Genomic DNA, 23,691 nt, shown 5'->3' with positions numbered 1-23,691 from the left:
CTGCTGATCTGGGCTGTCTCATTGTGTTCGTTCTGTCTAGGTTGGAGACTGTCTTTGCCTTTTGTAGTCATCCCTACAAGATTTATTATTTGCCTTTTGGAAGATGCTCACATGTCAGTATAACCAACCCAGAATAAAAATCAAACCAAGCCACAAAGCGAGCAACAAACAAGCAACAATCGAAAGAAATCCCAACTCATGTGCCTGCCAACCAACCCCTCAGCTTTCCTAGGTTGATTTCATTGGGGCAGAGCTGTTCCTTCAGGAATATCCTTCTGTTCTAGCCAGAGCAGTTCCTTTCACTCCGAGCTGCTAATCCAAAATGCAACCGGCAATTAAAGAAGCCCTGGGAAGAAACTCTCTAATGCACAGCTCTGTTTCAGGGAATTACGGCCACACCACTCGAAATTGCCTGAATAAGAGGAAGTAGCTGCCTTGGAGGTAACCCGCTGGAACGGGGTCCAGAGCAGCAACTGGAAGACGTTACCAGTTAATGGCTGTTTGATGGCCCTCCTGAAATGAGCTGGAAGTCTTAGATCAGTTCCTAATGGACAACCATACAAAACCCATAGACAAGGGCACCAATCGATGGGAGACCAAAGGACATGGAAAATGTACTCCCCTCTCTCTCAAGTCTTGAGCGCTTGCTCCAGGTCAGGCCTGAAGAGGCCACGCAGGGAAGCTTGCAGAGCTGGAGATAACTCCAGGGCTGCTGATCCAGCAGAGTTCTTGTGAAAAAGAGAAGACGGTTACGACTCGTCACTGGGCAGACGGTCTGTGCAGCACCATCCTGTAGGAAACAGCGAGGCCACCGCAGGAGATTTTGCGGCAGGGGAAGGGACACGATCGCTACGGTGAATTCGTGATATTCTGAGGAAATAAAATCCCTGAAGAAAAGGGGCATGGAATCCCGTGGATGGAGAGTGTTCTTTGGGGCACAGGCTGACGAATGAGCCCTCTGGCTTGCAACTCTCCGTGCTCTAACAACAGTTAGTGTTACAATATTTTGGTGCAGTGACTGCAGCGTTCATACACAGCCTGGGACAGTGGAATCTGTTTGACTGATCTAGGGAATTCTGGCCAGGAGCCCTGGCTTATCTACTAGCCAGGAGCCAGAGATGGGCAGCAGCAACCTGAGTTTAACAGCTTTTCTCAATGATGGTGTGACGATGTGACGCAGCAGGGAGGGGGAAGTGTTGACCTGGGAATGTGCCCTGGGGATGGGAGACCTGAGAGCCTGTAACCTGAGCCAGGACGGGGAGGGGGAGGTGACACCTCTGCCCAGGAATGTGAAGACAGGCTGCAGGAGAGAGCTGCTAGGAGGGTTTAGTTTCAGTTTGGTACTGGGTGGAGGAACACAGGGAACCCCAGGGCTGGGGTCTAAACTCCCTGCTCCCCCAGAAGGACTTGGCTGAGGGGTCCTGGGTGTACCCACAAGCTCTGTTTTGGACTGTGTTCCTGTTGTCCAATAAACCTTCTGTTTTACTGGCTGGCTGAGAGTCTCAGTGAATCCCAGGAAGAGGGGTGCATGGCCTGGACTCCCCCACACTCCGTGACAACTGGTAGCAGAGGTGGGATCTACTGCACCCCGTGAACGGCGCTTCCTGCAGTAAGTGACTGGGGAACAGTAAAACGAAGGGGGATTGACGGGGACCAGGCGTGCTGAAGAGTCAGAGAGAGACAGTTCCAGGGCGCGGTTAACCCCTGGGAGTGTGTGACCAGAGAGAAGGACTTTTGCAGTAACAGGGTCCCCCGGGGGATCGCAGCGAGCGGTCCCAGGGGCGGAGGAGTCTGCCGCTCGACCCTGGCAAAGAGGTGGTGACCTCAAGAAGGACTGGCACACTAGGGGCTTTTCCTGGAAACCATGGGAAGCTGCCCGGCCTGCGAGTGGCCAGCAGGGAGACGTACGCTAAACGCCTTAAGAGCGACCTGGTGGAGCTGTGCAGGCAGAGGGGGCTGCGCATCGGGAGGTCCACCAAGGAACAGCTGATTGCCCAGTTGGAGGAGAGGGATCGCTTGGATGACCCGATCCCTGTCCCTGAGGGAAGCCGCCCGGCGGACACAGCGTGGGTCCTGGGGCCTGACTGGGCTGGGAGGGGTCAGACTGCTGCCCAGGACATCCCGAGACCCTTCCTACCTATGCCTGGGGGAGGGGTTGGGGGAAGCCCAGCGAATACCGAGGGCACCCTGACCCCAGCAGCCAGCAGGGGATCCTCCCGGCGGAGCTCCCCATCCCTGGAGCGGATGCGGCTGGAATGGGAGAGGGAGATGAAAATGAGGGAGCTGGAGGATCATGAAAAACAACGTCAACATGAGGAGAAACAATGTCAACATGAGCAGGAGGAGGAGAGGGAGCGTCAGGAGAAGGAGAAACAAAGACAGCATGAACTGGAGCTGGCCAGGCTGAGGAGCAGTGGGGCCCCAGCTGCGGTGAGTGAGGGGGGACCCAAGACTGCAAGCAGCTTTGATAAGTGCTTCCTGGCCCAGCGGAAGGAGGGGGAGGACATAGATAGCTTCCTGACGGCCTTTGAGAATGCCTGCAAGATGTACAGCGTTGACCCTGCAGACAGGCTCCAGTTCCTCACCCCCTTACTGGACTCCAAAGCCGTGGAGGTGTACATCCGAATGACAGGGGCGGAGGCAGGGGACTATGAACTGTTCAAACAGGCCCTACTCCGTGAGTTTGGGCTGACCCCCGAGATGTACCGGAGAAGGTTCCGGAGTCAGCGTAAAACGCCTGAGGTCACCTACCTACAACTGGTCAACCGGATGCAGGGATATGCCCGCAAGTGGACAGCTGGGGCCCAAGCTAAAGAGGACCTGCTTGACCTAATCGTACTGGAGCAACTGTATGAACAGTGCCCTTCCGACCTGAGGCTGTGGTTGGTGGACAAAAAGCTCGAGAACCCCCAGCACGCAGGGCAGCTGGCCGACGAGTTTGTGAACAGTCGGTCAGGGGGTAGCCGGGAGGAGTCCCAAAAGAACAGGCCCCCCCCGATGCAGAGAGAGAGTCACCATGGGGCCTCCCAACGGGGAATTAGGGAGAACCCCCCCCAAAGGGGAACGTCGAGGGGACCAACGTGACCTGAGCTGCTATCACTGTGGCCAGAGAGGCCACGTACGGACCCAGTGGCCAGGCTCAGGGACAAACTGAGAAGACCCAACCTACCCAGGGTTAACTGGGTAGGGACTCAGCTGGATGAGGGGCAGACGACCCAGGAAAGGGGGGCTACCAGTTTACCACCTGCGCAGGAGGGAAGAGTACCCCAGGCCAGCTCCGCCAGAGGGCCGGAGGCTCTGGACTCAGGGTGCTCGGTTTACAGGGTAGGCGCAGGGCTGTCCCTCCGAAAAGAGTGCCTTGTTCCCCTGGAGGTGGATGGGAGGAAGGTCAATGGATACTGGGGTATGGGTGGGGAGGTGACGCTGGCCTGGCCCGAGGTGGTGGCCCTAGATCGGGTGGTGCCCAACACCTACCTGACCCTGACAGGGGTGGGCGGGACCCCATTTAAGGTGCCTGTGGCAAGGGTACACCTGAAATGGGGGGCCAAGGAGGGCCCCAAGGATGTGGGGGTACACCACCATTTTCCCACTGAAGTTTTGATGGGGGGAGACCTAGAGGACTAGCCAAGCAAGCCCCAGACCGCCCTGGTTGTGACCCGTAGCCAGAGCCGGCGAGGGGCACTGCACCGTGACCTTGGGGAGGGTACCACACCGGAGGCGCAGGACCCTACCCTGGTGGGGAGTGAGCGCCGAGGGGCATGGCTCAGAGAGGCGGAGGCCTCAGACCTGGCCACTGAGGGGGAACCGGGCCCCATCCCTTCCCCAGCTGCTGAGTTCCAGGCCGAGTTGAGGAAAGATCCCTCCTTGCGGAAGCTCAGGGACCTGGCCAACCTCAGTGTGGTACGGACCATGAGGAGAGGCTGCCAGGAGAGGTTCCTCTGGGAGAAGGGGTTCCTGTACCGAGAATGGGCTCCCACAAGGGAAGTAGAGTCCTGTGGGATCAGGAGGCAGCTGGTGGTCCCCCAGAAGTATCGCCGCAAGCTACTGTACCTGGCCCATGACATCCCCCTCTCAGGGCACCGGGGAATCCGGCGCACCCGGCAGAGGTTGCTGTCACGGAGTCCCTGGGCGATGCTCTGGAACTGCTCCCCATGAAGCCAGTCAGGACTCTGGGGCAGTCGCCTTTCTGTGAGCAGCCTGTCTGCAGGACACACAGCTCACACAGCTTCCACCTTCCTGGGTCTGACCTCGGAGCATTCAGCATCCTCTGCCCCTCCGTGCGCTTCCCACAGCGAGTCCGCTCAGGCGGGGCTCCTGGGGAAGCCAGAGGGTCCTGCACCCCAACTTCGCAGTCAGACGTGACTCTCAGCCAGCCAGTAAAACAGAAGGTTTATTAGACGACAGGAACATGGTCTAACACAGAGCTTGCAGGTGCAGAGAACGGGACCCCTCAGCTGGGTCCATTTTGGGGGGTAGTGAGCCAGACAACCACGTCTGCACTTCACTCCATGTCCCAGCCAGCCCCAAACTGAAACTCCCTCCAGCCCCTCCTCCTCTGGGCTTTGTTCCTTTCCCGGGCCAGGTGGTCACCTGATTCCTTTGTTCTCCAACCCTTCAGCTCTCACCTTGCAGGGGGGGAAGGGCCCAGGCCATCAGTTGCCAGGAAACAGGGTGTCGGCCATTCTCTGTGTCCAGACTCCTGCACACACATGCCCTCTAGGGCTCTGCAATGATCATACACCCTTACTCCACCCCCTAGATACTTAAGAACTGCCTGGGGGAAACTGAGGCACCCCCACACTATTCAGAGGAAACATTAAGAACAGTCCCACTTCGTCACATCTCTCCCCCCTTCGAGATCGAACTGAGCGGGGTCACTTTAGCCGGTGACCTGGGGAAGTTCGAAGCCACCAACATTCCCATGGATGCCCCAGCATCTCTCCCATTCCTTGGTAGGAGTTACACCAGGCCCTTCCAGTTTCACGCCCTCCCTTAGGTCAGGGGTGGTCGATAGCACTTGCAGGCCGCATGTGGGAAGGTTTATGCAGCCCATGCCCTTTGGCCACCCCAAGAATGTCTCCCCATTGACCATCACCTTCTGCTCCCACTGGAGGTCCGGGGGGCCTGGCCCCAGGAAACTCCACACAGACATATAGGTTGGGGTCAGGAGTGGGAGCCTGTCCACATCCGCAACCATCTGGCTGACGGAGTCTAAGGCCTTGGGACCCAGCAAGGGAGCTAGACACCGGGGCTTTTCCGCAGGGTCCCCTTGGTTCAAATCGCCAGCCTGCTCAAAGGCAGTGAGGTGGGCATCCAAACCCCCCCCCCCCTTAACCAGGGGCAGCAATTTAGTCTCGAGGTTCCCTGCGGAACTGGCCCCCCGGGGTCTATCCCCACTCACCCCTGAGGGGTCCCCTAGGCCTCTCCGCTCCCCCACCGCCAGTTCATGCTGCTGCTGCTTCTGCAGCTCTTTCTCGGGCTCTCGCTGTCTCTCACAGTCCTCTTGCTCTCTCAGACTCAGCTCCAATCCCGTCCGTCTCGATCCCCCGATGGGGAACCCGATCGTGAAGACCCTCGTCTGGTTGGGGACAGGAGTCTTGGCGATGCCTGGCTCCCACTCCAGCTGCTCCCAGATCCTGCTATAGCCCCAGTTGGGGTCAGGAATCTGTTCCTTAGAGCGGTCATCCTCCTCCAGCTGCACGATTAACTCTGCTTTGGTGCACTTTCCAACGCTCAACCCTCTCTTTTTGCACGGGGTTACAATGTCCTTCTTAAGGAGACGGTGACAGGCCATCACTCCGCTCCTCCCAAGTTGTTGTGGACTCACAGGCCCGTGTGTTCTCAGCTCCCCACGGTTTCCAGGGAGAACCCCTAGTGTGCCAGCCCTTCTCGAGGTCACCACCTCTTTGCCAGGGTCGAGCTGCAGACTCCTCCGCCCCTTGGACTGCTTGCTGCAATCCCCAGGGGAACCCTGCTACTGCACAGTCCTTCTCGCTGGTCACACACTCCCAGGGGTTAACCGCCCCCCGAAACCGCTCCTCTCTGAGCCTTCAGCAGGCCTAGTCCTCGGCAATCCCCCTTCGTGTTACTGCTCCCCAGTCACTTACTGCAGGAAGCGCCATCCACGGGGTGCAGTACATCCCACCGCTGCCACCAGTTGTCACGGAGTCCCTGGGCGATGCTCTGGAACTGCTCCCCATGAAGCCAGTCAGGACTCTGGGGCAGTCGCCTTTCTGTGAGCAGCCTGTCTGCAGGACACACAGCTCACACAGCTTCCACCTTCCTGGGTCTGACCTCGGAGCATTCAGCATCCTCTGCCCCTCCGTGCGCTTCCCACAGCGAGTCCGCTCAGGCGGGGCTCCTGGGGAAGCCAGAGGGTCCTGCACCCCAACTTCGCAGTCAGACGTGACTCTCAGCCAGCCAGTAAAACAGAAGGTTTATTAGACGACAGGAACATGGTCTAACACAGAGCTTGCAGGTGCAGAGAACGGGACCCCTCAGCTGGGTCCATTTTGGGGGGTAGTGAGCCAGACAACCACGTCTGCACTTCACTCCATGTCCCAGCCAGCCCCAAACTGAAACTCCCTCCAGCCCCTCCTCCTCTGGGCTTTGTTCCTTTCCCGGGCCAGGTGGTCACCTGATTCCTTTGTTCTCCAACCCTTCAGCTCTCACCTTGCAGGGGGGGAAGGGCCCAGGCCATCAGTTGCCAGGAAACAGGGTGTCGGCCATTCTCTGTGTCCAGACTCCTGCACACACATGCCCTCTAGGGCTCTGCAATGATCATACACCCTTACTCCACCCCCTAGATACTTAAGAACTGCCTGGGGGAAACTGAGGCACCCCCACACTATTCAGAGGAAACATTAAGAACAGTCCCACTTCGTCACAGTTGCTACAGAACTTTTACTGGCCCGGGGTCTTTACCACGGTCCGGCAGTATTGCCGATCCTGTGACCCCTGTCAGAGGGTGGGGAAGGCCCGGGACAAGGGGAAAGCGGCTTTGAGACCTTTGCCCATCACAGAGGAGCCTTTCCAGAAGGTGGCCATGGACATCATGGGGCCTCTCAGCAAGACGACCCAGTCAGGGAAGAAATACATTCTGGTGGTGGTAGATTTCACCACCCGCTACCCCGAGGCAGTGCCCTTAGCTTCCATTGAAGCAGACACCGTGGCAGATGCGCTCCTGACCATTTTCAGCCGAGTGGGGTTCCCCAAGGAAGTCTTGACAGACCAAGGCTCCAACTTCATGTCGGCCCTGCTCCGGTGCTTGTGGGAGAAATGTGGGGTCCGGCACAACTGGGCCTCAGCTTATCACCCCCAGTCCAATGGGCTGGTGAAGAGGTTCAATGGGACGCTAAAGATGATGCTGAAAACCTTTATGAACCAGCACCCTCAGGATTGGGACAAGTACTTACCTCACCTGCTGTTCGCATACAGGGAGGTGCCCCAGGAGTCTACCGGATTTTCGCCTTTCGAACTGTTATATGGCAGGAGGGTGAGGGGCCCCCTGGACCTGATGAGAGACGAGTGGGAGGGGAAGGCCACTCCTGATGGAGAGTCAGTGGTGGAGTATGTCCTGATCTTCCGAGAGAGACTGGCTGAACTCATGGGCCTGGCCAGGGAGAATCTGGCCCAAGCCCAGAGGAAGCAGAAGGTCTGGTATGACAGCACGGCGCGGGCCCGTGCCTACGCCACCGGGGATCCGGTGATGGTTCTCATCCCCGTGAGAAAAAACAACCTACACGGCCACCTGGGAGGGCCCTCTCAAGGTTGTCAAGCAGCTCAATGAGGTAAACTGTGGTGGAGCTGTCGAACCGGGCGCACCACCACCGGGTGTACCATGTGAATATGATGAAGCCATATTATGCCAGGGGGCATGTGGTGTTGGCCGTGTGTGGACAGTGGGAGGAGCAGGGAGATGACCCTTTAGTAGATCTATTCCCTGGGACCAGAGCTGGTTCCCCCCTGGAAACAATTCCCCTCTCGGATCAGCTAACCCCTGCCCAGCAAGCTGAGGTCAGGGAGGCACTGCATCCGTACCGACAGCTGTTTTCCAACCAGCCTGGACGCACTAATCTGGCTGTCCACTGGGTGCAGACAGGGTCACACCCGCCGATAAGATGCTCCCCCTTCCGAGTCACAGGGAAAACTGCTCAGGACCTGGAAAGAGAGGTCCGGGACATGCTGGCTTTGGGGGTGATCCAACCATCAGCCAGCCCTTGGGCCTTGCCGGTGGTGCTGGTCCCCAAAAAGGACGGGTCGGTCCGGTTCTGTGTGGACTATCGGAAGCTCAATGCCATCACAGTATCTGATGCCTACCCCATGCCCAGGCCTGATGAGCTCCTAGGCAAGCTGGGAGGAGCTCGGTACCTTACCACCATGGACCTTACAAAGGGCTACTGGCAAGTGCCGCTGGATGCAGATGCCCGACTGAAATCGGCCTTTATCAGCCCTCTGGGGCTCTATGAGTTCCTGACCCTGCCGTTCGGCCTCAAGGGAGCGCCGGCCACCTTCCAGTGCCTAGTGGACCAGCTCCTGAGGGGGATGGAGAGTTTTGCCATGGCGTATATTGATGACATCTGTATCTTTAGCCAGACCTGGGAGGACCACGTGTCCCAGGTTAGACAAGTGCTGGACCAACTCCAGGGGGCTGGGCTGACTGTAAAAGCGGAGAAGTGCAAGGTGGGGATGGCTGAAGTATCTTACCTGGGCCATCGGGTGGGGAGCGGCCGCCTAAAGCCGGAACCAGCCAAGGTGGAGGTGATCAGAGACTGGCCCGCTCCCCACACCAAAAAGCAGGTCCAAGCCTTTATTGGGATGGCAGGATACTACCAAAGATTTGTGCCCCACTTTAGTGCCATAGCCACCCCCATCACTGAGCTATGCAAGAAGGGGAAGCCAGACAAGGTGGTCTGGACCGAGCAGTGCCAGGAGGCTTTCCGGGCGCTGAAGGAGGCTCTGGTCAGTGGCCCAATTCTGGCAAACCCAGATTTTGACAAGCCCTTTGTGGTGTTCACCGACGCCTCAGACACGGGACTGGGGGTGGTGTTAATGCAGGAGGATGAAAAGGGGGAGAGACACCCCATCATGTACCTGAGCAAGAAGTTGCTACCCCGGGAGCAACACTACGCGGCCATCGAGAAGGAGTGCCTGGCCATGGTGTGGGCCCTCAAGAAACTAGAGCCCTATCTCTTCGGGCGACACTTCACCGTGTGCACCGACCACTCTCCCCTGACCTGGCTGCACCAGATGAAAGGAGCCAACGCCAAACTCCTGAGATGGAGCCTGCTCCTGCAGGATTACGACATGGACGTGGTCCACGTGAAGGGAAGTGCCAACCTGATAGCGGATGCGCTGTCCCGGAGAGGGGGCCCCGAACTTCCCCAGGTCACTGGTCACAGTGACCCCGCTCAGTTCAGTCTCGAAGGGGGGAGAGATGTGAGGATGTGACGCAGCAGGGAGGGGGGAGTGTTGACCTGGGAATGTGCCCTGGGGATGGGAGACCTGAGAGCCTGTAAACTGAGCCAGGACGGGGAGGGGGAGGTGACACCTCTGCCCAGGAATGTGAACAGAGGCTGCAGAAGGGAACCTGCTGGGTGGGTTTAGTTTCAGTTTGGTGCTGGGTGGAGGAACACAGGGAACCCCAGGGCTGGGGTCTAAGCTCCCTGCTCCCCCAGAAGGACTTGACTGAGGGGTCCTGGGTGTACCCACAAGCTCTGTTTTGGACTGTGTTCCTGTTGTCCAATAAACCTTCTGTTTTACTGGCTGGCTGAGAGTCTCAGTGAATCCCAGGAAGAGGGGTGCAGGGCCTGGACTCCCGCACACTCCATGACAGATGGTACCGCGAAGGATGTAGCATCCCCTCATAATGACTGCACTGAGCGTGAGTTCCAGCTGTGGTGAGGGACTAGCCCAGAGAGTGCTGCTAAGCAAGACAAGCTGTCACATGAGTGAACAGCATACACTGCACATGCTGGGTCCAATGTCAAACCAGCAGAGGCCGAAAGAGAGGAACCGAGCGGGCCCTTACAAATACTGTACTGTGACACGCTGAGGGAGAGTCCATAAATGTTCTGTGAAAGTCACCTGTGCCCTAATTTGACAGGGATGCTAATGAACTTCTCTTCAGAGAGGAACATCAAATATCCCCTCTCCCTCCCCAGTATTTTATTCCCTATGGTTATGGTATCTTCACTTGCTCTCTGCAGAAACCTCACAGGAACATCCTAAGAAACTGCCCTCAAAATGCCTCAGTGCAACTCCAAGTTGCTATTGGCCTGTTTTTAAGTGAGACTTGCAACTTGGGCTGCACTATATAAATCCAAAGGATCATTATTAATGGAGAAATGGCCAAACCAGACCCTTGGATCAGAAACCATTTGAATTTGCGGGCGGGGTTTTGTACCTACGTCTCAGATCCAAACGGCCCTGTCTAGTTCTGGTTCGGAACCAGCGCTGCTTGTGGTATTTTTATTCTATTATTTCTTTTGGGAACGAGGCTAGGCAATAAACGGGTAAATGGTTCTCTAGCTGCTCAGAGAAACAGTTTTGAAAGTTGAGCCACTTCAACTCCTGTGGGATTAATCTTTGCTCCTGACACAGCGGAGTGGAGGCGAGGGCTGAGATTCGTGTAGGGTCTGAAGAGGATCAGGAGCATGTTCCTGGCTCAAGTCTATTCTGGAGCTGTCTAGTTTGTACATGAAAGGGTGACTCTGGAGAAGCTGTCTCTGTAATCTAATGAGGTTTCCCCCATTCCCAAGGGTGTACCGGGCCTGTGGTGACAAATGCCCTTATTTTAAACAGCCCTATCGGGGGGTGCACCGGCCATTCCCCCAGAGAAGAAGGCTGGACCTAGAGGGTTTTCCAGAGGAGCACCATGCAGGCAGACTCCTCAGATTCCAGGCGGTATGACAGCCGGGGCAGGGCTGGAAGCAGCATGAAGGATTTCTTAGTCTTTCCTTTGGAACATACATTTACTGCTAGCACTGCCAATCTGCTCATTTGCTTTGCAGAAACACGGTTTTGATATCATCTATTTTTCCAGCTTCCTCCCCTGTGTTTTAGACCTTTACAAAAGCATTACATAAACCCCATGGGTCAAATTCTGCCCTCAGGTAGCCTGCGCAGTGCACCCATAGGCTTGTCCTCTCCTTATTGCTGTCCAATCTGGTCTCCTCTCTACATAATCCTTTTGGACTGCGCTGGGTTTTAAGGGAGAGTGCTCAGAGCACCTTCCGAAGGCACATACGCTCATGTCCATCACAGGAAGCTCCGTTGGTTTTACAGTGACCTGATCTTACAAAGCCTGCCTTACAGTGAGAGATTTGAGAAACTCAATCACCTGCAAGGATCTAGGAAAAGGCTAAGAGGTGGTTTGATCGTGATCAGTAAGTACCTACGTGGGAAGAATTTTTCTGAAAGCAGAGGGCTCTTAGCCTCGCAGAATATGACAGAACAAGATCCAATGCCTGGAAGCTGATGCTGGGCAAATTAAGGCTGGAAGTAAGGTGCAAATCTTGAACGAGGGTAATTAACAGTTGGAACAACAGATCTAGGAATGTGGTGGATTCACCATCACTTGAAGTGTTCACATCAGGATTAGCTGCCTTTCTAACAGAGATGCTATAACTCAGACAGGCATTATGGGCTTCTGAAATTCTCTGGCCCATGTAGTGCAGCTGGTCCAACCCGATGATCATATGGTCTGTCCGATCTGGCCTTCAAATCTGTGAATCTTTGATCCTTCTTTAGCTGGGACCAATCTGAGTTTGACTCACAATTCAAGCACCCAGGGTGTCACTGTCCCCCATTGCTTTACGTTTACGACAAGCCAGGGAGAAATCTGGGACACAGAGTCACTGAGACTTCACAACGAATGTTTGCCAAGCACTCAGTGGCCCGCTCCTGGAAGGGGCTTGCAATGCTGAGTACAAGGTGTTATCCTAGCCGAGCCAAAGCTCCAGATCAGGGAGGATATAGGAAAACTGATGCCAAGGGGAAACTACCAAAGCCCCAGTAAATGCTTTCAGCTCATGTCTAAGAAAAGGAGCCCTGGTCTCGTCGAGAAGCTGATGGGATGCAGTGGGCTGGTTTTGGTGTCCCTGGGGACGTCTTCCAAATGAGAAAATGGATGGCTCTTTAGTCATGCAAGCCGGGTTAAAAATCAGGGAACCAGGAGCACACAGGGAACTCAGCTATGGGTCCTTTGCGGGCCGTAAGCACGGAGGCTAAGTTCCTGAGCAAGGCCGGTGACCGAAGCTTAGGTATCAGTGAGTCCCTGAGACAGCTGCATGAGGATGGAGAGAAGGAGCGGGAAGGGGATGAGTCTCACCCGCAGCAGGGTGGACATGGCCCAGATCCTGCAGCTGTTTAGGAACCTACTTCCCATTGAAAACAAGGGGAGTTAGGCACTGAAATTGGGGGATCTTAGAACCAGGGCCCAAGCCCCTGCAGTTGGGAGCCAGGTTTCCTCTACTGCATCAGTCTGTTGTCAGGTGTTTCAACTCTGCCGAAAGGGGCTGTGTAATTATGGCTGAATCACACTCGTGTTAGCAGGTGACATCAATTAACTCTAATTATGCTGTAGGAGAGTTTGCAGCCTCTCTGGGTAGAGAGAGCTAGGAGAGAGAAAGCCTGCAGGGAAAACACTAGGACCAGCCAACCTTGGGAAGAAAGCTTAGGCTGAGGTCTATGTGTGGGGGAGGTTGAGTTAGCAATAACACTAACCCCCAAAAAGGGGTTTGTCTGGACAGTACACAGTGGGATGGAGTCTCTCCTGACTTTTGCAGTCATGTTCACCTATTCCCAGGGGATTACTCCTGAGGGCATTCTGCGCCAAAAAATAAAAAATTCTGCACACAATATTTTAAAATTCTGCAAATTTTATTTGTCAAATAAATGTGGAGGCTCCAGCATGGCAGTGGGGAGCACAGGCCACTGGCTGCCCAGAGGTGGGAGATCAGTGTGCAGCTCCCTCCACCCCCGGGACACAGACTCAGCAGTGAGGCTGCACCCAACCCTGACACAGTGCAAGGACTGGGCCTGCCCCAGAAACACCCCAGGGTGGTGCCCCTCTGTGCCAGGTGCAGGCAGGCTCAACAAGGCAGGATCCAAGTGTGGAGGGGCTCAGTGTGGGGGTATCCAGATGTGGGTTGAGAGGGTTCTGTGTGGGGCAATCTGGATGTTGGCGGCTCAGAGGGGGATCCAAGTGCAGGGGGGGAGGTTCTGGGTGCAATGGTAATGGGACTTTGCAGGGGGGTCCAGGTGAAGGTGGTTAAGGCTCAGCAGGGTGGGGTCTGGGGGGATAGAATTCAGCAGGGGGGCCTGGGTGTGTGTGGGCTCAGTGAGGAGTCCAGATGCTGGGGGAGTGGGGCTCAGTGGGGTGGGGATCCAGGGGCACCTGGTTGGGGCTCAATGAGGTAGGGATCTGGGTGCTGGTGGCTCATTGGGGTGGTCCAGGTGCAGGGGGAATGGGGCTCTTTGCGGGGGGGTTCTGAGTGCAGAGGGGTCAGGGCTTGGCAGGAGGGTCTGTGTATGAGGGCGTCTGGATGCACAAAGGTTGGGCGGATGGGGAGCAGCTCCCCCTGCAGCTGAGAAGCGATGGGTGCAGGAAGCAGGGTGGGGGGCGGGGAAAGGGGTTGCATGGCTTCCTGCAGCTGAGGGAGAAATCTGGGAGTGGGTTTGACCCAGCTCCAGGTGCCGTGCAGGGGAAGAGGAAGTCCCGTCCTCCCCAACCCTGGCGCAGGGTAGGAGCCACCAGCTGGGTCTCCCCAGTCCCGTCCCCTGTCCCACAGTGATTTACTTCTCTGCCAGCTGCCCTGAGTATCCGAAACATACTGCTGGAGAGGGTCGCATGACCGCTCTTGTGGCTTCCCTTTGCTTCCCCACCAGAAAGTCATTTTTCTGTGGGGAAGCAAAGAAATCTGTAGGGGACATAAATTCTGCACATGTGCAGCGGTGCAGAATTCCCCCAGGAGTAGGGGGATGCACGATGCTCCTACCTGCATGAGCAAGTGGGGAATTCTGATCTGGTAGTGTTTCCACCCCCGCTGTGCCCAGCTGTAAATGACGACACAAAGTGCCGGGCAGCAGAGACTCGAGCCCGGAGTGTGCACACGCTGGTCAGAGCAGAATGGGCATTACAGCTGCTCCCAGGGCCAGATTCTGCTCTGTTACCCCGCTATAAGTCTGGGGTGAGTCCACTGACTTCAGCCAAGCGACCCTCATCGGTGGAGCAGAACTAGGCCCACGGCTGCAGTTGGATAGTTACGAGCATTGTTTTGCCTGCAGAGACAAAGTCTTTTCTAGTCACTAGAATGCACTTTCCTGCTCCTGCCTGAGCAACTCGGGACGATCCAAGGGGAGGGCTGCATTTTCCAGTCATGGAACTGGAACCACGGGATGCAGGCAGACAGTGATGGTAAATCCAGCCAGGAGCTGTCAGCTGAGCGGCTCCCTGGACTCCAGGCAAACCAAATACCTGGGGGCCATATTAACTACAAGCACCCACATTAGCATGACCCCAGGGCTCACTCTCTGGGGGATTTTCCCTTTGCAGGTTGCAGTGTGAGGTGGCAAAGGGGGCTAAGCACAGAAGACCCGGAGAACTGCAGCTGCCCGGTGTTAGTGTGCATCTCCCAACTGTATTCAACCTTCCAAGTGCCATTATTCTCCCTTCTGTGGTCTCTAAGAGGTTTATGCCGCTGCCATTTTAATACACCAAGCTGATCTCTCAACAATTGCTATTCTTCTGAAACAATGCTCCTGTCTGTCCCGGCGTCTCTCACCTCGGCCTTCCCTCCCCACTCCCCAGCGCACCAGCTCGCTTTAAAGAGAAATGCAGGTCACCTGGGACTCCGAGACAATAGCTGGGGGGGACCAAAAAGCGTGATGGATTGTAAAGCTATTGAAGCGCCGAGTAGTAAACTCCATATTTGTAACGGCATTTAGATGCCTGCAAGCAGATTAATAAGGTCTAGGTAATAGCAGAACCAGTCTATATTTATTCTATCTTAAATGCCAGTTTGTCAGGCTGTATTAATATTGATGGTAAGACTTGGATTGAGGACAGTAAATGCTGGGACTTCACTTTATCTCTTCCAAACAGGCTGCCTCAGACCCTTTATCAGGCTTCTGCTTCTGCAGCAGCTGCCTCTTCAAGGGCTGCTACGTTCCCCCCCATTCCCTCCCCCCCGCACTCTCTTTTTAATCAGAGGAGGAGAAGTTGCTGGCTTGATCGTTCCATTTTTATCTCTTTTATTTTCTCCATTTTCATGTCTTTCAGTACATATTTTATTCCCATCAAGGCAGGACCATTGATAGCTTTGAGTTCTACCTCCTCCTGGGTCTTGTGTTTCCCCGAGCAGAGGAGAAAGGAAAGGACAAGGGGCAATTAATAGGGAATTGTTCCATCAGCCAAGCTGCCAGCCCCAGACTCCCCGCCCCAACGAGACCAGGGGGCCGAGTAACGTGGTATCAATCGTCCCCTTGCTCCCACGCTGGGATAGGGCGAGCTGAGACTTCAGGGGCTGGGCAGCGCAGAGTGCCACATATACAACCCCCCGCCCCCCCAAACCCTCATGCATTCTGTGCCCAATTTCTAGGATCTCCTCCAGGACCTGACCAAAAGGGACTGCATTTCCTAGCTGTGGCAGCAGGGAGGACAAAGAGCCCAGAGGTGGGGGGATTGGTCATGGGTGCCCCCCTCCCCGCCCAGGTGTCCAGTGGTCTCAGCCATCACCAGAAACCTCAGCCCACTGGGGCTTGGGTAATAGAAGCTGGCCCAGCAGGCACTGAAGTCTGCAGCCAGGGTCCCTTGAACCTTTAGGCATAGACATCAAAGCATACCGGCTGGCCCCCTCGCATCCAGCTGTAGATAGCTGACTACCCCAAGGCAGGCTGGAGGCAGAAAGATGCAGCCCACAAATCCAGCGCACAAGGCCAGATTTCTAACTGCTATGGGTAAAATTTAGGGGATATAGCTGGGCATCCAAGAGTTCTGGTTAATGGGGGTGCAGACGATGGAGGTTTGACTGTATTGTCACATTGAGTCCCTGTACATTGATAATTTCTTCAAACTGCTAATCTTGAAATGGCTGAGGTCACACGTCCCAGGCATGGCCACGCTACCTAGCCCAGCCCAGACTGTTGCAAACCTGGATAGCACGTGGACACAGAAATCCTCCTCTCAGAAAACACTGGTGTATGGCCCAGTCTACATGCCCCTGAGAGTAGACCTAGGCCATGTAGATGCGCTACCATGGCTGCAGCCTTGAAAATGGATTTTTCAGAGATCCTCTGTTTCTTTGGACCAGATCTTCTGTGCCACCAATCTATCAGATCCAGCTCCTAACTTCAGCTCCCCCGCGGGGCTGCTGTCTGCAGGATAACATATTGCCGTGGTGCAGCGTGACGATATTGCACTGCAGCATTGATAGCAAACAGCATCCAATCACGCCCCGAGGTTCTGGAGAACAATGTAACATGTTCATGTCTCATGACACAGTATGACCAGAGTTGAGCAAATCGGCTCCAGCCTGGTAAAGCATTTCAGCAAGTGCTTATCTTTAAGCATGTTCAGTGGGACTACCTCCAGTGCTTAAGTACTTTGCTGGATTTGGGCCATCATAGGTGAAAACATTCATATTTGAAACCAAATTCTGATTCAGTGAGACTGGGGGATTTTTATATTTGCTGTCTATGCATATTCAAGTGGTCAGGCTGCAACAGATGCCCAAGACAAAGGCCTTTTACTCTTGACTATTCACCAGAAGCAAATGTCAAGGTGCGTATTTGGTTTTAATGCCTGAAATTCAAAATCTGCTCTGTGTTATATAAATCATCCAGCCGGGGAGCAGGATCAAAGTCACGTGACTCATGTAAGTAACCAACACGGCAGGAATTCTGAATTTGGGATACTGAATATTCACAACAAACCACAAATTATTCACAGTGAAATAGCGAGGAAAAAGAATGCAAAGGAATTTGCAAATGATTTCCGGTTTGTTAGCAACGAGTCGCTCAGCTCTGCTGGGAGCGAGTACTAAACCACCATAATAAATAATAATAGCACGTGCAGGGGGCATTAACTGGCCTGAGTTACATTCAGGATTTTATTTTCAAACACTCTGCAAAGGAGTTTGAAGGAATCAGGACAAATCCTAGAAAGGGTGGGGGTGGCTTTGCAGCAAGTGTGTGATCCAGGGCCAAAATGGAAGCCACAGAAAGTCTTGCCTAGTCTTAGTGAGTAGAACTGGGCAATCAGCTTCTCCTGTGTAGAGTCAGAGCCCTGGACTCCTTGGGGTTACCACTCCCTCCCTTCCATTCTCTGGCCCGCACAGCTAGAGGGGAGCTTGTCTCCCTAGCTTTGGATGTGCAATTTCCTTACAATCCCTCTGAATTCCCCTTTGTTTGTATCACTGTGGCAATGGCTGGTGTGAGATGGGTCTGGGTCTGCTCACGTCACCTCTTGCTTAGGCTGCGGGAAGGTTGACTCCCCAGTCCAGCCTCCATTGTGACCCATGTAGGCAGAGGGCAATGCGTGGTTGTGGGGCCCTTAATCCCAACGTTCCCAGCCTCGTCCTGATGGGGTTTTTTTGGCAGGGTGCACCCCATCTTACAAGTCTACATTGCAGGGCTTTCCTGGGCCTGACAATCCCAGCTAGGACACTGCACTGCAGTGACATGATGTCCCAATACATCATGGCATCTCCATCACGCAGCCATGACCGCTGCCTCATGGGGAGGAGCTTGCCCAATCCAAGACAGTTAGAAAAGTGACATTCCCAGCTAAAGTGCTGTATGGGGCCACCAAACTAATCCACACGTGTGCCCAAAGGCGTAGCAGATCCAGAGGTGAAGGTCCATGCTGTTCTATATAGGCTCTTATCCTGCATAATATCCAAGTCATGCAATAAGTAACGTGACTAACATCTGTTACAGAAATGTCGGGCTGGAAGGGGCCTAGAGAGGTCATCAAGTCCAGCCCCCTGTGCGGGGGTGGGACCAAGTAAACCCAGACCGTCCCTGACAGGGTTTGTCCAACTTGTTTTAAAAAGCTTCCAACGATGGGGATTCCACAACCTCCCTGGGAAGCCTGTTCCAGAGCTTCACTCCCCTTAGAGCGAGGAAGTTTTTCCTGATATCTCACCTAAAGCCCTTGCTGCAGATTAAGCCCATCCCGTCTTTCCTCCCTTCAGTGGGCACAGAGAACAACTGAGCACTGACCTCTTCACAATGAGCCCTCAACGTATTTGGAGACTGTTACCAGGTCCCCCCTCAGTCTCCTTTTCTCAGGACTAAACGGGCCCAGGTTTTAACCTTTCCTCCTAGGTGAGCTTTTCTAAACCTTGGATCATTTTTGTTGCTCTTCTCTGGACTCTCTCCAATTTGTGCACATCTTCCTAAAGGAGTGCCCAGAACTGGACACAGTTCTCCAGCTGGGGCCTCACCCGTGCAGCGTAGAATGGGACAATTCCCTTCCGTGGCTGTTCTCAGCCCATCCACAGGGGAGAGGCGTGTGCCGGGGAGTTCTTGTTTCAGGAGGTTTTTTTAATATACCTGTTGCTCTGTATGTATGTTAGAGCAGGCGGGTGGAAGAAATGCACTTGGCACTTGAAGTGGAAGCTGGACGGTGCAGGAGGGGCCGTAGTTCCTGGAGGAGCTCACTCCACAGGCTCAGACCAGCCCCTGAGGAAGCTCCGTCTCCTGCACAGGCAAACTTTAGCCCTGTTGTTGAGCCAGAGGACTGGAGCTTTGACCACAGTTTTCATCCTAAAAGAAAAGGAGTACTTGTGGCACCTTAGAGACTAACCAATTTATTTGAGCATGAGCTTTCGTGAGCTACAGCTCACTTCATCGGATGCATACTGTGGAAACTGCAGCAGACTTTATATACACACAGAGAATATGAAACAATACCTCCTCCCACCCCACTGTCCTGCTGGTAACAGCTTATCTAAAGTGATCAGCAGGTGGGCCATTTCCAGCACAAATCCAGGTTTTCTCACCCTCCACCCCCCCACACAAATTCACTCTCCTGCTGGTGCTAGCCCATCCAAAGTGACAACTCTTTACATAATCAAGTCGGGCTATTTCCTGCACAAATTCAGGTTTTCTCACATCCCCCCCACCCCCATACACACACAAACTCACTCTCCTGCTGGTAATAGCTCATCCAAACTGACCACTCTCCAAGTTTAAATCCAAGTTAAACCAGAACATCTGGGGGGGGGGTTGGAAAAAACAAGGGGAAATAGGCTACCTTGCATAATGACTTAGCCACTCCCAGTCTCTATTTAAGCCTAAATTAATAGTATACAATTTGCAAATGAATTCCAATTCAGCAGTTTCTCGCTGGAGTCTGGATTTGAAGTTTTTTTGTTTTAAGATAGCGACCTTCATGTCTGTGATTGCGTGACCAGAGAGATTGAAGTGTTCTCCGACTGGTTTATGAATGTTATAATTCTTGACATCTGATTTGTGTCCATTTATTCTTTTACGTAGAGACTGTCCAGTTTGACCAATGTAAATGGCAGAGGGGCATTGCTGGCACATGATGGCATATATCACATTGGTGGATGTCCAGATGTCCTGGAGCTTTAGTCGATACTTTAGATTCCCTAGGCCCAGGCCATCGAGCGCTTTGAAGATAAGAACCCAGCCCTTGAACGGTTTCAGAGTAACCGCCGTGTTAGTCTGTATTTGCAAAAAGAAAAGGAGTACTTGTGGCACCTTAGAGACTAACCAATTTATCTGAGCATGAGCTTTCGTGAGCTACAGCTCACTTCATCAGATGCATACCGTGGAAACTGCAGCAGACTTTATATACACACAGAGAATATGAAACAATACCTCCTCCCACCCCACTGTCCTGCTGGTAATAGCTTATCTAAAGTGATCATCAGGTGGGCCTTGAACGCCATTCAATATTCTATGGGAAACATAAGAACGGCCACACTGGGTCAGACCTAAGGTCCATCTAGCCCAGTATCCTGTCTTCCGACAGTGGCCAATGCCAGGTTGTGATGCAGCAGGGAGGAGGGAGATGTGACGCAGCAGGGAGGGGGAGTGTTGACCTGGGAACGTGGCAGAGGGGTTTCACTGGGGATGGGAGACCTGAGAGCCTGTAAGCTGAGCCAGGAGGGGGAACGGGGAGGTAACACCTCTGCCCAGGAAACTGGACAGAGGCTGCAGGAGAGAGCCTGCTGGGGGGGTTTTGGTTTCAGTTTGGTGCTGGGTGGTGGAACGCAGGGAACCCCAGGGCTGGAGTCTAAGCTCCCTGCTCCCCAGAAGGACTTGACCGAGGGGTCCTCATTGTACCCACAAGCTCTGTTTTACACTGTGTTCCTATTGTCCAATAAACCTTCCATTTTACTGGCTGGCTGAGAGTCATAGTGAATCCCAGGAAGAGGGGTGCAGGCCCCGGACTCCCCCACACTCTGTGACACAGGTGCCCAAGAGGGAATGAACAGAACAGGCCATCATCAAGTGATCCATCCCCTGTCGCCCATTCCCAGCTTCTGGCAAACAGAGGCTAGGGACTCCATCCCTGACCATCCTGGCTAATAGCCATTGATGGACCTATCCTCCATGAATTTACCTAGTTCCTTGTTGAACCCTGTTATAGTCTTGGCCTTCACAACATCCTCTGGCAAGGAGTTCCACAGGTTGACCGTGCGCTGTGTGAAGAAATACTTCCTTTGTTTATTTTAAACCTGCTGCCTATTAATTTCATTTGGTGGCCCCTAGTTCTCGTGTTATGAGAAGGAGTAAATAACACTTCCTTATTTACTTTCTCCACCCAAGTCATGATTTTATAGACCTCTATCATATCCCCCCTTAGTCATCTCATTTCCAAGCTGTAAAGTCCCAGTCTTATTAATCGCTCCTCATACGGAAGCTGTTCCATACCCCCAATCATTTTTGTTGCCCTTTTCTGAACCTTTTCCAAGTCCAATATACCTTTGTTGAGATGGGGCGACCACATCTGCATGCAGTATTCAAGATGTGGCTGCACCATGGATTTATATAGAGGCAATATGATATTTTCTGTCTTATTATCTATCCCTTTCTTAATGATTCCCAACATTCTGTTTGCTTTTTTGAAGGCCACTGCACATTGAGTGGATGTTTTCAGAGAACTATCCACAATGACTCCAAGATCTCTTTCTTGAGTGGTAATAGCTAATTTAGACTCCATCATTTTGTATGTATAGTTGGTGTTATGTTTTCCAAAGTGCATTTCTTTGCATTTATCATCACTGAATTTCATCTACCATTTTGTTGCCCAGTCACCCAGTTTTGAGAGATCCTTCTGTAGCTCTTTGCAGTCTGCTTGGGGTGTAACTATCTTGAGTAGTTTTGTATCATCTGCAAATTTTGCCACCTCACTGTTTATCCCTTTTTCCAGATCATTTATGAATATGTTAAATAGGACTCGGCCCAGTACAGATGTGATGTTCCCCTGGTGTTATCTGTACCAGTGATCTGCTAGGTCACGCCAAGCCTTGACTCTGGGAGCCAGCCTAGCCCTGCTCTGCTGTGAGAACCCTCACTCCTGGGCTGTTCACACACAGCCTCTAGCAAGTCAGCTGCTCCCAGATATATGAGTGGTCCCTTTTGGCCGGCTGCTGCTTGGATTGTGCAACCAAATGACACCAGCCAATATCTCCGGTCCCAGACACAACCCTAGGAACCTCCATCTTGCAGTGTCCAGTTATGCCCGCTGGACACTGCAAGCTTATATGAGTTGGTCAATTTAACAAAGAAATTGATATGTACCAGGCTTTCCATCCCAAGGGGAGTCTCTGACATGCTTCAAACCAAATGCACTGCTTCAGGTAGAAAAAAACAAACACATTTATTAACTACAAAAGATAGATTTTAAGTGATTATAAGTCAAAGCACAACAAGTTAGATTTGGTCAAATGAAATAAAAGCAAAACGCATTCTAAGCTGATCTTAACCCTTTCAGTGCCCTTACAAACTTAGATGCTTCTCACCACAGGCTGGCTGGTTGCCCTTCAGCCAGGCTCTCCCCTTTGATCAGCGGTTCAGTCACTTGGTGGTGGTGTCTGTAGATGGAGGTGGAAGAGAGAGAGAGCATGGCAAATGTTTCTCCCTTTTATCATGTCCTTTCTTCCCTCTTGGCTTTGCCCCACACCCCTTTCAGAGTCAGGTGAGCATTACCTCGTCATAGTCCCAAACTGACTAAGGGAAGGAGGGTGACTCACTCGAGAGTCCAACAGATCCTTTGTTGCTGCCTAGGCCAGTGCCCTTTGTTCCTGGAAGGCTGGGCTGGGTTTGTCCCATACATGCCCTGATGAAGTGTGAACTGCCCCTCTGCTCCTGGAGAGTTTTGTCTGGGCTTATTTTAAGCCATGAGGGCACATTTTCAGCCTCATAACTATATATATGAAATTACAACCTATAACATTACTATCAAAACAATGCTCAGTGCATCATGAACCTTCTGAAGACACCCGACATGACAAACTTTGCACTGGATACCACACAATCATATTATAAAGATGAACATGGGGAGGATGTTCCCCCGAGGTACAGAGTGTCACAACAGACCCCTGGGGGACACCACCATTTACTTTTCTCCATTCTGAAAACTGATCATTTATTCCTACCCTTTGTTCCCTATCTTTTAACCAGTTACCAGTCCATGAGAGAACCTTCCCTTTTATCCCGTGACAGCTCACTTTACTTAAGAGCCTTTGGTGAAGGACATTGTCAATGGCTTTCTGAAAATCTAACTACACTGTATCCACTGGATCCCCCTTGTACACATTCTTGTTGACCCCCTCAGAGAATTCTAGAGGAAATCATGCCTCACCATTTACAAAAACCATGTTGACTATTCCCCAACAAATGATGTTCATCTATGTGTCTGAAAATTTTGTTCTTTATTATAGTTTCAACCAGTTTGCCCAGTACTGAAGTCAGGTTTACCGGCCTGTAATTGCCGGGGTCTCCTCTGGAGCCCTTTTTAAAAATTGGCATCACATTAGCTATCCTCCGGTCATTTAGTATAGAAGCTGATTTAAATGATAGGTTACAGACGACAGATAGTAGTCCTGCAATTTCACATGAGTTCCTTCAGAACTCTTGGGTGAATCCCATCTGGTCCTGGTGACTGATTACTGTTTAGTTTATCAATTTGTCCCAAAACCTCCTCTAGTGACACCTCAATCTGGGACAGTTCCTCAGATATGTCACCTAAAAAGAATGGCTCAGGTTTGGGAATCTCCCTCACATCCTCAGCCATGAAGACCGATGCAAAGAATTCATTTAGTTTCTCCGCAATGGTCTTATCATCCTTGAGCGTTCTTCTAGCATCTCGATCATCCAGTGTCCCCACTGGCTGTTTAGCCGGCTTCCTGCTTCTGATGTACTTAAAAAAATTTTTGCTATTACTTTTGGAGTCTTTAAACAAGTGTGGGAAGTGGAGGACAGGTAGGTGTGACGTGCCCACGGTAGCCTGCGCTGCTGAGGAGGCCTGCTCCAGTTGTGGTGGGGCCTTCCCCCGCCACCCATGGTGCATGTCGTGTCCTGCCCCACAGGGGTTGTGCTGCGTAGGGTGCAGCAGGGTGTTTGGAATGAGAACGGCTCTGAATAGGACCCTGAATGGCTCTTTCCTGGATCTGCACCTTGACCCTGCACACTCAATGCCTGCGGGTGAAA

At 53.0% G+C, this 23,691-nt stretch overlaps 1 long non-coding RNA gene across 1 annotated transcript in view; it reads right to left on the bottom strand.

Annotated features, from left to right (window-relative positions):
- Positions 1–15,268: 15,268 nt before the first annotated feature.
- The window catches only part of LOC125620761 (uncharacterized), a 78,070-nt gene continuing 69,647 nt past the window's right edge, over positions 15,269–23,691 (bottom strand). The window contains exon 4 of the long non-coding RNA XR_012664612.1: positions 15,269–18,771. This is a non-coding gene — a long non-coding RNA (uncharacterized LOC125620761). The remainder of the gene's footprint in view (positions 18,772–23,691) is intronic.

The sequence above is a fragment of the Caretta caretta genome, chromosome 12 (assembly GCF_965140235.1).
Source record: "Caretta caretta isolate rCarCar2 chromosome 12, rCarCar1.hap1, whole genome shotgun sequence".
Taxonomy (NCBI): Eukaryota; Metazoa; Chordata; order Testudines; family Cheloniidae; genus Caretta; species Caretta caretta.
The sequence above is the reverse complement of the archived record's forward strand: the minus strand, read 5'-3'. Positions and strand labels throughout refer to the sequence as shown.